This window comes from Bufo gargarizans, chromosome 5 (genome assembly GCF_014858855.1).
Source record: "Bufo gargarizans isolate SCDJY-AF-19 chromosome 5, ASM1485885v1, whole genome shotgun sequence".
NCBI classification, from domain to species: Eukaryota; Metazoa; Chordata; class Amphibia; order Anura; family Bufonidae; genus Bufo; species Bufo gargarizans.
This window is the reverse complement of record NC_058084.1, coordinates 33,951,789-33,968,571: the sequence shown is the minus strand read 5'-3', so window position 1 is coordinate 33,968,571 and position 16,783 is coordinate 33,951,789. Positions and strand designations below refer to the sequence as shown.

The 16,783-nt window shown below is 43.6% G+C and overlaps 1 protein-coding gene across 1 annotated transcript in view; it reads right to left on the bottom strand.

The window, feature by feature from the left end:
* CDH17 (cadherin 17) overlaps nt 1–16,354 on the bottom strand; it is a 90,864-nt gene extending 74,510 nt beyond the window's left edge. Inside the window, exon 1 of the mRNA XM_044294564.1 lies at nt 16,240–16,354. The gene's annotated coding sequence lies outside the window, so the exon portion shown is untranslated. The remainder of the gene's footprint in view (nt 1–16,239) is intronic.
* Nucleotides 16,355–16,783: the final 429 nt, after the last annotated feature.

Here is a 16,783-nt window from a genome sequence, read left to right as displayed (position 1 = left end):
TTCTTCACCTCATTGAGTAGTCTGCGCTGTGCTCTTGCAGTCATCTTTACAGGACGGCCTCTCCTAGGGAGAGTAGCAGCAGTGCTGAACTTTCTCCATTTATAGACAATTTGTTTTACCGTGGACTGATGAACAGCAAGGCTTTTGGAGATACTTTTATAACCCTTTCCAGCTTTATGCAAGTCAACAATTCTTAATCGTAGGTCTTCTGAGAGCTCTTTTGTGTGAGGCATCATTCACATCAGGCAATGCTTCTTGTGAAAAGCAAACCCAGAACTGGTGTGTGTTTTTTATAGGGCAGGGCAGCTGTAACCAACACCTCCAATCTCATCTCATTGATAGGACTCCAGTTGGCTGACACCTCACTCCAATTAGCTCTTGGAGATGTCATTAGTCTAGGGGTTCACATACTTTTTCCACCTGCACTGTAAATGTTTACATGGTGTGTTCAATAAAAACATGGTGACATTAAATTATTTGTGTGTTATTACTTTAACAGACTGTGATTGTCTATTGTTGTGACTTAGATGAAGATCAGATCACATTTTATGACCAATTTGTGCAGAAATCCATATCATTCTAAAGGGTTCACATACTTTTTCTTGCAACTGTATTACTGCTCCTGCCTTTGCCCACCCCCCTCAGCTGGAACCTGGCACAGCACATTGGTGAAGGGTCTCGCGCACAGATGTGCTATGTCAGGCTTGAGCTAAGGGGAGTGGGCACAAGCAGGTGCTCTACACAGCACATCGCTGCTCCTGCCCCACTATTAATCTATCAAGTATTTCACAAGGTATTAATTCTCCAGAAGGCTGGTATTAGGGGAACTCAGTATTCTCCCCTCTTAGTCTCCCTCCAGCTATACCATGCCATCTTTCCAAATGACCACAGGTGTACAAATTATTTCTCTATATTACTGAAGTTCCCAGTCTGTGGGGTGCAGTCCTAAATAGCCAGTTTGCCTCAGTAGTGTGGCAGGTGCTAGGAGCAATAAACCCTAACCACATCCGGTAAGGTCTAAAGCCATATATGAGCATTACCTTTACTGTCTCAGTCCAAACACGGCATTTATGGTCCTCAACCTTCTGTATTGTCACGAACCAGCGGGTGTGAACCCACTTTGCCACGTGACCGACTAAGTGTCTAAGTGAACCCCTCGTTCTTCACAGTACCCCGAATGGTGGGGATAGACTTTCCCGAGGGGAACACTAGGTCGCTACCTATTGAGGAGGATTGGCACATGAGACAGCTGGACCAGGGGGTACCAGTGCAAGGTACCAGAGGTACAGTTGTAGTCAGCAGGCTGAGTCGTAACCAGGAGCGACAGTGCAGGACTGAAGGATGAGGCAGAGGCGTAGTCAAACAAGTAATGGGTCAGGGCAGGTGGCACAGGTACGGGTCAGGCAATCCGTGTCAGCAACAGGAGAGTCAAGACAAGCAGACAGGGATCAAACAGGTAGCGGAGTCCAGAAACGCAAGCAAGGGTCAGGTATACAGGAACACAAGCATAGACCTTGCAAGACACAAGAACCTTTGACACTCAGGCACCTGGGAAGGGGCTGTACCACTTATATAGGTGCAGGAGGGCTAGCACGGCCACATGTGCCTAACCCATAAATCACAGGAAGTGGCGCGTGTCGGCCCTTAAGGAAGTGCTACAGGGAACAGGCTGGAAAGCATGCTATGCCCAGGGCTGGAAGGAAACCGTGGAGCAGATTCCAGGAAGTACAATGCCTGCGAGGAAAGAGCCCTGAACTGCGGCAGTGAATGGGGAACACACCATCCCCACCGCGAAACATAGTGGTGGCAGTATCATGCTGCGGGGATGCTTTTCTTCAGCAGAGACAGGGAAGCTGGTCAGAGTTGATGGGAAGACGGGTGGAGGCTGCAAAACAGTTAAGACTGGGGGGCGGAGGTTCACCTTCCAGGAGGACAACAACCCTAAACATACAGCCAGAGGTACAAAGGAATGGTTTTGATCAAAGTATATTCATGTGTTAGAGTGGCCCAGTCACAGTCCAGACCTAAATCCCATTGAAAATCTGTGGAAAGACTTGAAAATTGCTGTTCACAGACGCTCTCCATCAATTCTGACTGAGCTTGAGCTATTTTGCAAAGGAAAATGGGCAAACATTTCAGCTTCTAGACGTGCAAATCTGATAGAGACATACCCCAAAAGACTTGCATCTGTAATTGCACACTACAAGGTATTGCCTGAGGAGGGCTGTATACAAATGCACACCACACTTTCCAGATTTTAATTTATTATAATCTATCGTAATTCAGTCTCAAAATTGAGTGTACAGTCTGTAAGTAAATGAAACATAAAGTGTTTATTGAAAGAGATAGTGACACCCGCGCTAAGGTCAGTGTCTTCCTCCCTCTCCCTGTCGGGAGCGGCTGCTGGGTATCTCCGAGGAGTCCGCTGCTCTGACTCACCAGCAATGTACACAACAAGGAAGAAACTTCCGATCAGAAAGACCGGAGTAAGATGTCCGCGCTGGTGAGAGAACTAACTGGGAAATGTAACCCTCAATAGAGCATGTAATATGCTTTACCTTCAAATAGGGTGGAGTCTCTTTTACCTGTCCGCCAATGGGGGGAGTGGTGTTAGTGTCTTCGTGCCTTCAGTATCCAGCTGAGTGGCTTTTGAAAGTTCTTGCTCCACTTTCCAGCACGGCGTCGCTCCGTCTGCTGCCGGCCAGAGCGACGCTGTGCTGGAAGGTTGAGCAAGAACTTTTAAAAGCCACTCAGCTGGATACTGAAGGCACGAAGGAACTGCAGTGGCCGAGGAAGGCCACTACACAGTGACGGAGCTGTGGTCTTCTGACACTGCACACAGTTTGCTTCTGGAACCTGCGGCTGCTGCTAACAGCTGACACGTGGTGGGTTGGGGGTTGGGCTCCATCAATCTCGTGTTGATAATTAATACTCTGGATAGGTCATTAATAAGTTGGTCCCGAAAAAAAAAAAATTAAAATGTATATCTCTGGAGGTACTATTTAATAGCACTATTTTTCAGCTGCCTCTCAGTTTAAGAAAAAAAGGCCCCCTTGCCCTCATTGTACACAAAATATCATGAAGGTAGAAGAGGACAATGCAATCATTGTCACATATTACGGGGATCAATGATGAGGCTTGCTAATGGTTTACTAAAGGGTTAGGAAAGAGGGACCATTAGTCATTAAAGAGGCTCTGTCACCTGTTGCACGTATACCATGCTTGATATATAGTGAGGTAGGGCTCCAAACGCTGATCACAAACATACCTTTAATTCCCTTATTTCAGGTCCAATCACACTGTAAAATCCACTTAAAAATATATGCCACTCTAGAGCGTTACAATCCCGCGCGTGCACACTCCAACGCTGTCATGTGAATGGAGGATGTTTTTATTACATACAGGCAGGAGGGCATCGGAGATGCGGTGTTCGGAAGCAATAAGAACGCCTCCGAGCGCTCCGTTTGCTCATTAGCATATTTTTAAAAGTTGTGATCGGACATGAAATAAGGGAAATAAAAGGTATGTTTGTGATCAGCATTTGGGGCCCTACCTCACTATATATCTAGCATGGTATACTTGAAACAGGTGACAGAGCCTTTTTAAAGAAAGAAATCGACCTGTATTCCACGCTAATCCTAGAACACCCGGCTTTAAAACATTGTTTGCATATCTAGTATTGCAGCTCTTAAAACTTATTATTACGCTATTATAAGAGATTGACAAAAATGTAATTTACCATACATGGCAGCAAGAGAAAGGAAAGCATGTCTTGCATACTGCCAACCTCCCCCCCCCCCCACCACCACCATGCTCAGTGTCAATTTAACCTTGAGTTTAAGACATGAGTAACATGATATAAACTGGTAACTAAGGCTATGCTGTCTGGTAGTCTTTAAAGTGTACAGGGATTTCATACTGATGACCTATCTTCAGGATAGGTCATCAATATCTGATCGTCGGGGTTCAAAACCCAGCACCCCAGATGATCAGCTGTTTGGAGAGGAGCCGGCCCTCCATGCGAGTGCTACTTCTCTTCATTACACTGCCTGTCACCTCGGAAGTGCAGTGCAATTACATTATGCCACCACTGCAAGGGAGACAACGCGTAGTGTAATGAAGAGCAAGCAGTGCTCACAGGGAGCGCCGCCTCCTCTTCAAACTGCTGATCACCCGGCATTCCCTCCGATCCGGTATTGATGACCTATCCTGAGAGTAGGTCGTCAATATAAAACCCCCGCCAACCCTTTTAAATTGTCTATACAGTAGCATGGTGTGATGGGTTTACATGGCGCAATTGTTGGGAAAGAATGTTATGAACAGTTGCTCTTGATGATCGGCCAGTGTAAAGGTGCCGCAGATCACTCGATGAACAAGCAAAACACTTGTTCATTGAGTGAAATTGTTATTTGTGTGGACTCTCAAATAATTGTTACTGGGCAGCAGATCGTGATCTGGTGCTCAGAAATGAGTATGAGGACGAGTAGCCATCGCTTGTGCCCCCTGTGAAGGTGATTGCAGTATGTAAATGCAGCTCTCAAGGAATGGTCCCTTCCCAATAATTGCCTGCTCGGTCGTCACATGTAAATGCACTTTTAGGGTCTGTACTACAGGTCTAACACCCACACATTGTGCAGATCTACTAGATGGAACTTAGATCACCACCTAACCCAATAGTGAACTATGGGTTTTAGGAGAACCTAATAATAAGAGCAATACGCCATATGTTGCCATTTTCTGTTATGTTAAAGAGGTTCTACAGGATCTTCTTCTTCTACAGGATCTTCTTCTTCTACAGGATCTTCTTCTTCTACAGGATCTACTTCTCCTTAAAATAGGTCATAAATATCTGAGTGGTGGGCAGTGGCATAGTGTGGGAGGTGGGCGGCTTTGCCCTGGGAAGCAGGCAGTTCATTATTTTTTTATGTATGTAAGCTAAGGCAGGCAGTACTAGGGGCACTAAGGGGGTGGTGGAGCAATATAAATAATACTAATACAGTACTAATACAAAGGGAGCCATTATATATAGAGAGAGAGAGAGAGAGGGGGGGGCAATATACTGTATATACTAATAACACAGAGGGGACAGAATATATCCTAATAATACAGAGGGGGCATTATACAGTGGATATAAAAAGTCTACACACCCCTGTTAAAATGTCAGGTTTCTGTGCTGTAAACAAATGAGACAAAGATAAATCATTTCAGAACTTTTTTTACCTTTTTTGGGGTCTTTAGGCTCCGTTAGGCTCAGTTAGGTCTCACTTATCTGCAGAATCCGTCCTTTCCGTTCTCCTGCTCCTCAATGGAGCTGGAGAACGGAAAGGAGAAACTGTGATGTGAACGAGACCTAATGTGACCTATAAACTGTACCACTCAATTGAAAAACAAACTGAAATCTTTTAGATGGAGGAAAGAAAACAAACAAAAACTAAAATAATGTGGTTGCATAAGTGTGCACACCCTCTTATAACTGAGGATGTAGCTGTGTTCAGAATTAAGCAATCACATTCAAAATCCTGTTAAATAGGAGTCAGCATACACCTGCCATCATTTACAGTGCCTCTTATTAACCCCAAATAAAGTTCAGCTGCTCTAGTTGGTGTTTCCTGAAATTTTGTCGCATCCCACAGCAAAAGCCATGGTCCACAGAGAGCTTCCGAAGCATCAGAGGGATCTCATTGTTAAAAGGTATCAGTCAGGAGAAGGGTACAAAAGAGTTTCCAAGGCATTAGATATACCATGGAACACAGTGAAGACCGTCATCATCAAGTGGAGAAAATATGGCACAACAGTGACATTATCAAGAACTGGACGTCCCTCCAAAATTGAGGAAAAGACGAGAAGAAAACTGGTCTGGGAAGCTACCAAGAGGCCTACAGCAACATTAAAGGAGCTGCAGGAATATCTGGCAAGTACTGGCCGTGTGGTACATGTGACAACAATCTCCCGTATTCTTCATATGTCTGGGCTATGGGGTAGAGTGGCAAGACGAAAGCCTTTTCTTACCAAGAAAAACATCCAAGCCAGGCTACATTTTGCAAAAACACATCTGAACTCTCCCAAAAGCATGTGGGCAAATGTATTATGGTCTGATGAAACCAAGATTGAACTTTTTGACCATAATTCCAAAAGATATGTTTGGCGCAAAAACAACACTGCACATCACCAAAAGAACACCATACCCACAGTGAAGCATGGTGGTGGCAGCAGGGGCTGTTTTTCTTCAGCTGGAACTGGGGCCTTAGTTAAGCTAGAGGGAATTATGAACAGTTCAAAATACCAGTCAATATTGGCACAAAACCTTCAGGCTTCTCCTAGAAAGCTGAACATGAAGAGGAACTTCAACTTTCAGCATGACAACGACCCAAAGCATACATCCAAATCAACAAAGGAATGGCTTCACCAGAAGAAGATTAAAGTTTTGGAATGGCCCAGCCAGAGCCCAGACCTGAATCCGATTGAAAATCTGTGGGGTGATCTGAAGAGGGCTGTGCACAGGAGACGCCCTCGCAATCTGACAGATTTGGAGTGTTTTTGCAAAGAAGAGTGGGTAGTCCTGCCAAGTCCAAATGTGCCATGCTGATAGACTCATACCCAAAAAGACTGAGGGCCAGATTTATCATTAGCTCAGGTCAGAATAATGGAGTGAAAAAGTCCCCAAAAAAGTCCCAAACGCAAAAACTGCGCACAAATTTGCGACTTTTTTCTGCTCTGCACTATGCTCGCCAGTTTTCTGAAAGTGGGCGTGTTTTCTTATATAAATGAATCTCTAGACAGATTTACTATTGGGACTATTTAAAAAGTCGCTAAAAAGTCGCAATTTCACTCCAGTGAGGACCATGCTTATCTTAGGAGACTTTTTAATAGAACATGCGACTTTTTCATAAAAACTTGCGACTTTTTCATAAAAACTTGCGACTTTTTCGTAAAGCTGCTTACTGACGGATAAACTGCTACCGTCAAACCACATTTCTTACAGTCTTAAAGGGCCGATCATAAATCTGACTTGGCTAAAACTGACTATAGCCATATACTAATAATACAGATGAGGCTATTATATATTCTAATAATACAGAGGGGGCCATTATATATACTAATAATACAGAGGAGACCATTATATATACTAACAATACAGAGGGGGCCTGTCACAGATGTTCCCGTGCCAGGTGCCAGGAGATCAGTGAGACTGGCAACACATGGTTTGATCTGACAGGTTCCTCGTGGATCAATTCGTGTCTGTGTTGTCTCTGGTAATGGCCACACCCCTTGACTCAGGTGTTGCTTATGTGGTTATTTAACCTTCACTATTTATTGTGGCTTCTCCCACCATGTTGTGCGATTTATAGCTTCAGTCTTGTTGTGGATTGCTGGTGTTTGGATCTTGGCGGAGTTCCTGTGCTTCCATAGCCATTTGAAGTTAAGTGTCTCCTTCCCCTGTTGTTTATTGTTGGGGTTTATCTTGTGTTACTCTTTTCACTGCCATTTGTGTTCAGGCCTGAGGGAGACTCCTGTTTGTCCTACCGTTTGGAGGTTTTTTTGCAATTCTAGTTTTGGTGCGCTTAGCGAGGCGACATCTCCTCATGAATCTGTAGCACCATGATGGGGATCCAGTGAACTCATCAATGCCTTTCTCTGCAGCTAGACGCTTGGTTTCATCTTTCACTGACTGCCATGAAGACTTCACCCACTCGCTGACTTGGGTGATAGTGGGCCTTTTCATCCGTCCACAGGGTGTAAGATTGTGATTCCCAGAAGCCATCCACCTATTCCACTCCTCTCGCATAAAAACCTTAAATGTCTTGTTGATTAACACATCCAAAGGCTGCAGCTGGCTGGTAAGCCCCCCAGGAATGACCGCTAGGTGAATGTTCACGTCCTTGAACCTCTTTTTTGTGGGTTCACCGATATGTGCCCTAAACTAATCAAGCACAAGTAGGGCCGGTTTCTTAAGAAGCCCTCCAGGGCATTTGGAACACACTTTGTCGACCCATATTCTCATGCCATTCTCGTCCATCCACCCTATGTCGTGTACATGCCCAATTACGCCTCTTGGAATCGCCTCTTTTGGCATGTTCTTCCTCTTGAAAATGAGCATTGGTGGCAGTTTCGACCCGTCTGCGCAGTTGGACAGCACAACCGTGTAATGGGTTTTCTCTTGTCCTTGAGGTCTTCACCCTTACAGTTTTTGCGCCTCTCACAACAACGGTCCTGTTTGATGGAACATCAAAGGTTAATGGAACTTCATCCATATTCCCATCTGGCCTATTTCGTAGCCATTTTTCTTTCTTGCATCCAGCACATATTTGTGAAAAGAAAGAATCTTGGACTTATAGTCTTTTGCAATTTTTTTTGCAATTCTAGTTTTGGTGCGCATAGCATGGCCACATCTCCTCATGAATCTGTTGCACTATGATGGGGATCCAGTGAACTCATCAATGCCTTTCTCTGTAGCTAGATGCTTGGCTTCACATATGATCACTTTTTGTACAGTCGTGGCCAAAAGTTTTGAGAATTACATAAATATTGGAAAAGTTGCTGCTTAAGTTTTTATAATTGCAATTTGCATATACTCCAGAATGTTATGAAGAGTGATCAGATGAATTGCATAGTCCTTCTTTGCCATGAAAATTAACTTAATCCCAAAAAAAAACTTTCCACTGCATTTCATTGCTGTCATTAAAGGACCTGCTGAGATCATTTTAGTAATCGTCTTGTTAACTCAGGTGAGAATGTTGACGAGCACAAGGCTGGAGATCATTATGCCAGGCTGATTGGGTTAAAATGGCAGACTTGACCTGTTAAAAGGAGGGTGATGCTTGAAATCATTGTTCTTCCATTGTTAACCATGGTGACCTGCAAAGAAACGCGTGCAGCCATCATCGCGTTGCATAAAAATAGCTTCACAGGCAAGGATATTGTGGCTACTAAGATTGCACCTCAATCAACAATGTATAGGATCATCAAGAACTTCAAGGAAAGAGGTTCAATTCTTGTTAAGAAGGCTTCAGGACATCCAAGAAAGTCCAGCAAGCGCCATGGTCGTCTCCTAAAGAGGATTGAGCTGCGGGATCGGAGTGCCACCAGTGCAGAGCTTGCTTAGGAATGGCAGCAGGCGGGTGTGAGCGCATCTGCATGCACAGTAAGGCGAAGACTTTTGGAAGATGGCCTGGTGTCAAGAAGGGCAGCAAAGAAGCCACTTCTCTCCAAAAAAACATCAGGGACAGATTGATCTTCTGCAGAAAATATGGTGAATGGACTGCTGAGGACTGGGGCAAAGTCATATTCTCCGATGAAGCCTCTTTCCGATTGTTTGGGGCATCAGGAAAAAGGCTTGTCCGGAGAAGAAAAGGTGAGCGCTACCATCAGTCCTGTGTCATGCCAACAGTAAAGCATCCTGAGACCATTCATGTGTGGGGTTGTTTCTCATCCAAGGGAGTGGGCTCACTCACAATTTTGCCCAAAAACACAGCCATGAATAAAGAATGGTACCAAAACACCCTCCAACAGCAACTTCTTCCAACAATCCAACAACAGTTTGGTGAAGAACAATGCATTTTCCAGCACGATGGAGCACCGTGCCATAAGGCAAAAGTGATAACTAAGTGGCTCGGGGACCAAAACCTTGAAATTTTGGGTCCATGGCCTGGAAACTCCCCAGATCTTAATCCCATTGAGAACTTGTGGTCAATCCTCAAGAGGCGGGTGGACAAACAAAAACCCACTAATTCTGACAAACTCCAAGAAGTGATTATGAAAGAATGGGTTGCTATCAGTCAGGAATTGGCCTAGAAGTTGATTGAGAGCATGCCCAGTCGAATTGCAGAGGTCCTGAAAAAGAAGAGCCAACACTGCACATACTGACTCTTTGCATAATGTCATGTAATTGTCGATAAAAGCCTTTGAAACGTATGAAGTGCGTGTAATTATATTTCACTAAATCACAGAAACAACTGAAACAAAGATCTAAAAGCAGTTTAGCAGCAAACTTTGTGAAAACTAATATTTGTGTCATTCTCAAAACTTTTGGCCACGACTGTAGATACTGAGAAGCCATTGTTTCTGTGACGTGTGATCCACTCTTTCATTTCCACGTCAATCTGTGGCCATTTTGCAGTACGCCCTCGAAAAGTGTGTTTGCTTTTATCTGCTTTTTGCAGCTGATCCTGAAATAAACGTTTCTCTAAACGGTTTACACACTTTATCTTGGTTCCAGCAGGCTTCAGCATTAACTCTGGCAGGCAAACAATCTCGACTCTGCTCTCTGTGGCTCTGCTGTACTAACAGACTTAAATGGAATCTCTACTTCTGCAGGATGCTGCAACTTCTCTCTGTAGTCTGACTCTGGATCATGCCAGGGAATAGGTTAGAATCCTGGCAGCTCCAACATGGAGTCTCAACCAGAACACACCAGAACTCCCTACCTCCTTCTGATAGCAAACAGGCCCACTTCTGACCAAGAAAGGAGGGAAGAATAGAATGGTGAGTTCCATTCTCTCTAAGTGTAGCTCTGCCATAGTTGCTGCCACCTGCTGGTGAACCAGGACCATTACATGAACAATTACATAACATTTTTTATAAATTTACAGTGCCTAGGGACCTGGAAATAAATGCATAAGATAACATTAAATTAGTATTCACAGATAGAAGCAGGGTGTAGGAGTGGTAATGCCAGTCGGGGGTGTTACAGATTCCTATGGATGAGGGGGGTTATAGTCATATTTAAAATAAACACTGTCCAGGGACTGTTCTGTAATTGGCATGTGTCTATATTAAATATGACTATAACCCCCCACATCCATAGGAATCCACCCATATACTGCAGCACATGGGTGGATTCCTATGGATGAGGGGGGTTATAGTCATATTTGCCACACATTTTTCATTAGGGTACCATATATTGCCCCTGAGCTGTCCTCACCAAGGGACTTAGGCAGCAATCTACTGTACCAGGACAGGGGAGAGCTCATATGGCGGGGGAAATGTAGGGAACTGATTGGTGGAGGCGGGGGGGGGGGGAGCAGGACGCACTCACCAACAATCAGCTGGATGGCCAGGAAGCACAGAGAAGGGGATCCTCCTGCTGCAGTGAGTGAAGGACGTGCGGGCTGGCGGCAGTACATCGTATACAGAGAAGCCGCCCGCCCAACGATAGTGAATGGCATGAATGCAAGCTTGGGCTGCCGACATCATTTAGCATGTAGTGAGGCTGCCAGCCCGCCCAAGGTGCCGCTTAGTGCCACGATGTATGTCCGGGCTGGAGGCTTCACTGAAGGCTAACTTCTGCTGCCCGCCTGCGCTAACTCCCGCCCGCCCACAGTTTCATGGCAGCTCAGGAGCCGTTAGTGAGAGTTCCTGAGCTGCCACAGCCTGCACATTTGGGGTCACCTTTCGTTTATAAGTACGCACTGACTTTTCCCCTCCACTTTGAAGGGGAAAAAGTGTGTCTTATATAGCGTAAAATACGGTATATATACTAATAATACAGAGGGGGCTATTATATACTAATAATACACAGGGGGCCATTATATATACTAATAATACAGAGGGGGCCATTATATATACTAATAATACAGAGGGGGCCATTATATATACTAATAATACAGAGGGGGCTATTACATACTACTAATACAGAGGGGGGCATTATATATTCTACTAATACAGAGGGGGGCTATTATAAATACTAATAATACAGAGGGGGCCATTATATATACTAATAATACAGAGGGGCCATTATATATACTAATAATACAGAGGGGGCCATTATATACTAATAATACAGAGGGGGGCATTATATATACTAATAATACAGAGGAGGACATTGGATATACTAATAATACAGAGGGGGCTATTATATACTAATAATACAGAGGGGGCCATTATATATACTAATAATACAGAGGGGGCCATTATATATACTAATAATACAGAGGGGGGCTATTATAAATACTAATAATACAGAGGGGGCCATTATATATACTAATAATACAGAGGGGCCATTATATATACTAATAATACAGAGGGGGCCATTATATACTAATAATACAGAGGGGGCATTATATATACTAATAATACAGAGGGGCCATTATATATACTAATAATACAGAGGGGGCATTATATATACTAATAATACAGAGGGGGGCAATATATATTCTACTAATACAGAGGGGGGCATTATATATTCTACTAATACAGAGGGGGCCAGTGGTGTAGCTATCAGGAAAGCAGGGGAAGTGACTGCTTCGGGGCCTGAGCTCAGAAGGGGCCCCAGAGCAGTACTGAATGTTTTCATTAGCTCTAGGGCTGCCCTTACTCACAACTGCTGCACTTTATAGAAGCAGATGGCACTTACAGCAGCAGTGCTGGAGATCCTCCCACCGAGGGTCCTTAGTGAGGAGCGGATACAGTATAATTGCCATCTTCTCCTCCTCCTATGGCCGCTCTCAGGCTTGGATCGGCAGTACTCGCACACCACTTGCCAGTACTGGTTTCTGTTTTCTATTGGCTGGCAGCTTACTATGACATCAACTGCCAGCCAATAGCAGAACTTTATGGGATCAAGCCCCACCCACCAGTGTGAAGCTACTGTAGAGCAGGCTGGCTGCTCCAGCACTCAGAGCTCTAGAATGCCCCCCACCCCCCCCATTTGTCCTGTTCTCTGACCCCCATAGTAGATTGCTGATTAACCCCTCCACTGCTGTCCCTGGATAGCACAGAGGAGTGATGGCACCTACTTCTCCAGGCTGCCTGTGAGGACCATACATCAGCTGTATACAGGAAATGTAAGTGTCTGAGATATACAGGTGTATAACTACTTGTATGTTTATGTGTGTGTAATGTGTGTGTATATATACACTCACCTAAAGAATTATTAGGAACACCATACTAATACGGTGTTGGACCCCCTTTTGCCTTCAGAACTGCCTTAATTCTACGTGGCATTGATTCAACAAGGTGCCGATAGCATTCTTTAGAAATGTTGGCCCATATTGATAGGATAGCATCTTGCAGTTGATGGAGATTTGAGGGATGCACATCCAGGGCACGAAGCTCCCATTCCACCACATCCCAAAGATGCTCTATTGGGTTGAGATCTGGTGACTGTGGGGGCCATTTTACATCCCCCACACCATTACACCACCACCACCAGCCTGCACAGTGGTAGCAAGGCATGATGGATACATGTTCTCATTCTGTTTACGCCAAATTCGGACTCTACCATTTGAATGCCTCAACAGAAATCGAGACTCATCAGACCAGGCAACATTTTTCCAGTCTTCAACAGTCCAATTTTGGTGAGATCGTGCAAATTGTAGCCTCTTTTTCCTATTTGTAGTGGAGATGAGTGGTACCCGGTGGGGTCTTCTGCTGTTGTAGCCCATCCGCCTCAAGGTTGTGCGTGTTGTGGCTTCACAAATGCTTTGCTGCAGACCTCGGTTGTAACGAGTGGTTATTTCAATCAACGTTGCTCTTCTATCAGCTTGAATCAGTCGGCCCATTCTCCTCTGACCTCTAGCATCAACAAGGCATTTTCGCCCACAGGACTGCCGCATACTGGATGTTTTTCCCTTTTCACACCATTCTTTGTAAACCCTAGAAATGGTTGTGCGTGAAAACCCCAGTAACTGAGCAGATTGTGAAATACTCAGACCGGCCCGTCTGGCACCAACAACCATGCCACGCTCAAAATTGCTTAAATCACCTTTCTTTCCCATTCTGACATTCAGTTTGGAGTTCAGGAGATTGTCTTGACCAGGACCACAACCCTACATGCATTGAAGCAACTGCCATGTGATTGGTTGACTAGATAATCGCATTAATGAGAAATAGAACAGGTGTTCCTAATAATTCTTTAGGTGAGTGTATATACTAATAATACAGAGGGGGCCATTATATATACTAATAATACAGAGGGGGCCATTATATATACTAATAATACAGAGGGGCCATTATATATACTAATAATAGAGGGGGCTATTATATATACTAATAATACAGAGGGGGCCATTATATATACTAATAATACAGAGGGGCCATTATATATACTAATAATACAGAGGGGGCCATTATATATACTAATAATACAGAGGGGGGCATTATATATACTAATAATACAGAGGGGCCATTATATATACTAATAATACAGAGGGGGCCATTATATATACTAATAATACAGAGGGGGCTATTATATATACTAATAATACAGAGGGGCCCATTATATATACTAATAATACAGAGGGGCCCATTATATATACTAATAATACAGAGGGGCCATTATATATACTAATAATACAGAGGGGGCTATTACATACTACTAATACAGAGGGGGGCATTATATATTCTACTAATACAGAGGGGGGCTATTATATATACTAATAATACAGAGGGGCCATTATATATACTAATAATACAGAGGGGCCATTATATATACTAATAATACAGAGGGGCCCATTATATATACTAATAATACAGAGGGGCCCATTATATATACTAATAATACAGAGGGGGCCATTATAGATACTAATGATACAGAGGGGCCCATTATATATACTAATAATACAGAGGGGCCCATTATATATACTAATAATACAGAGGGGCCCATTATATATACTAATAATACAGAGGGGGCCATTATATATACTAATAATGCAGAGGGGCCATTATATATACTAATAATGCAGAGGGGCCATTATATATACTAATAATACAGAGGGGCCATTATATATACTATCCATACAAAGGGCATTATACATATGGGAGCTATGGAGGAGGGGGTGTATCTTATAGAGTGGCACTACAGGGGGCATTGTAATACAGGGTACACTATAGAGGGTCATTATAACTACATGGGGCAGTGCAGCGGGTCTTTATAAATACTGGAACTACTACAGGATTCTTTATAAAGACTTGGACCACTATAGGAGGCATTATAACTACTGCAGACTCTATGGGGAACTTTATTACTACTGTGAGCTGTATAGGGATACCCTATAGAGGGGCCTTGTTACTGCTGGAGGCACTATAGGAGGTCTTATTTCTACTAGGGGTCCTATGGGGCATTATTAATATTGGGGGTGCTGTGGGGGCAATATTATTGAACACAATATTGCTATTGGGGTACTGCAGGGAACGCTATTACCATTAAAGACAGTTTGGGGTTAGAGGATGACCAGGAGGGAGAGGATGATAGTAGAGGGAGGATTCTCAAATAATTTTCTGTGATATCCTCAGCAACCCTCAGTCAAGTTAGACCTACAGTAGTAAGAATACATCCTTTGGATTCTGTGGACCTGGACTGAGATTAAGAGTAAAATGTCAGTTTTTGCTGATGATACTAAACTTTGAATTACAGTATCAGAAAAACCCAGCTTGATTGTCAAATATTACAGAAAGAGCCTAGATAAGGCTAGATTCATATCACAGAATGCATAGTACAATAGGGCTGGAGGGGTTAAAAAAATAAATAAATTATTTAACACACCTTAATCCACTTGTCCGCGCAGCCGGCATCTCTTCTGTCTTGTTCTATGAGAAATAGGACCTTTGATGACGTCACTACGCTCATCACATGGTCCGTCACATGATCCATCACTATGGTGATGGATCATGTGACGGACCATGTGATGAAGGTAGTGACGCCATCAAAGGTCCTATTCGTCACAAAAGAAGACAGAAGAGATGCCGGCTGCGCGGACAAGTGGATTAAGGTGAGTTAAAAAATGTATTATTTTTTTTTAACCCCTCCAGCCCTATTGTACTATGCATTCTGTATTCGGAATGCTATTATTTTCCCTTATAACCATGTTATAAGGGAAAATAATAATGATCGGGTCCACATCCCGATCGTCACCTAGCAACCGTGCGTGGAAATCGCACCCTACGCCAAGAGGTAGTAATGGCAGATACTATGTCAACATTTAAAAAAGGGCTAGATGCTTCTCTAATAGCAAACGGCATTGAGGGTTATAATTAATCTAACCATTAGCGTCATATAATTGACCCGAGAAAGGTTGACCTTGGTGAAGCCGAGTCTTTTTTTCAACCTATGTGACTATGATGAATATATTCTGCAGCTGACAACTCACAGGACAAAAGTTTTAGATGCAGTAAAAAAATATTTCTCCAATTAAATAAATATGATCTCAGACCTTCCTTATGCCCTACTCAGCCTGTCCCTATATGCTCGCCATCCGGATCAGCGGGCCTGCCATTATGTAGTATCTAAAATAAATCACCTACCTGAGATCATCAGAAATATCTAAGATGATGAGGCATCAGCCACAGCGAATGTCTTCTGTAGCCTGGCCAGGTTCAGACACATCCTCCCAGTGTTGTGAAGCACACAGTTCCTCATTCACATTCGCCTGACCCTTTGGCCTCAGTTGAGCAATTCAGTAAGACATCATTTTTGAATATTTTTGTGACCTTAAACTGACAAAACAGAATAGAAAACTGTGGTTTGCGTGTCCATCATATGATGTGAATTTTATCATTACCAAGGATCAGAAACCTATTAGTCGCCCATTTTTTTGCTTTTTAATGCTTACGTTTTCTTTTTGAAAATTTCAAAACTTGTAAAAAAGTAAGAAGAGATTAAAAGTCGCAGTGAAGTATGAGTGTGTTGTGTGTGTCTGCATGTTCTGCACACAGAAATGCTGCCCATGCAAAGTATATAAAGGTTGGAAAGTTATACTGCACCAGGGGACATGGGATCCTGGGGCCCACACTGTACCTCCATGTGCCTACAGTTTTATACAGCGCCACACACAGGTTTATTTTTGCA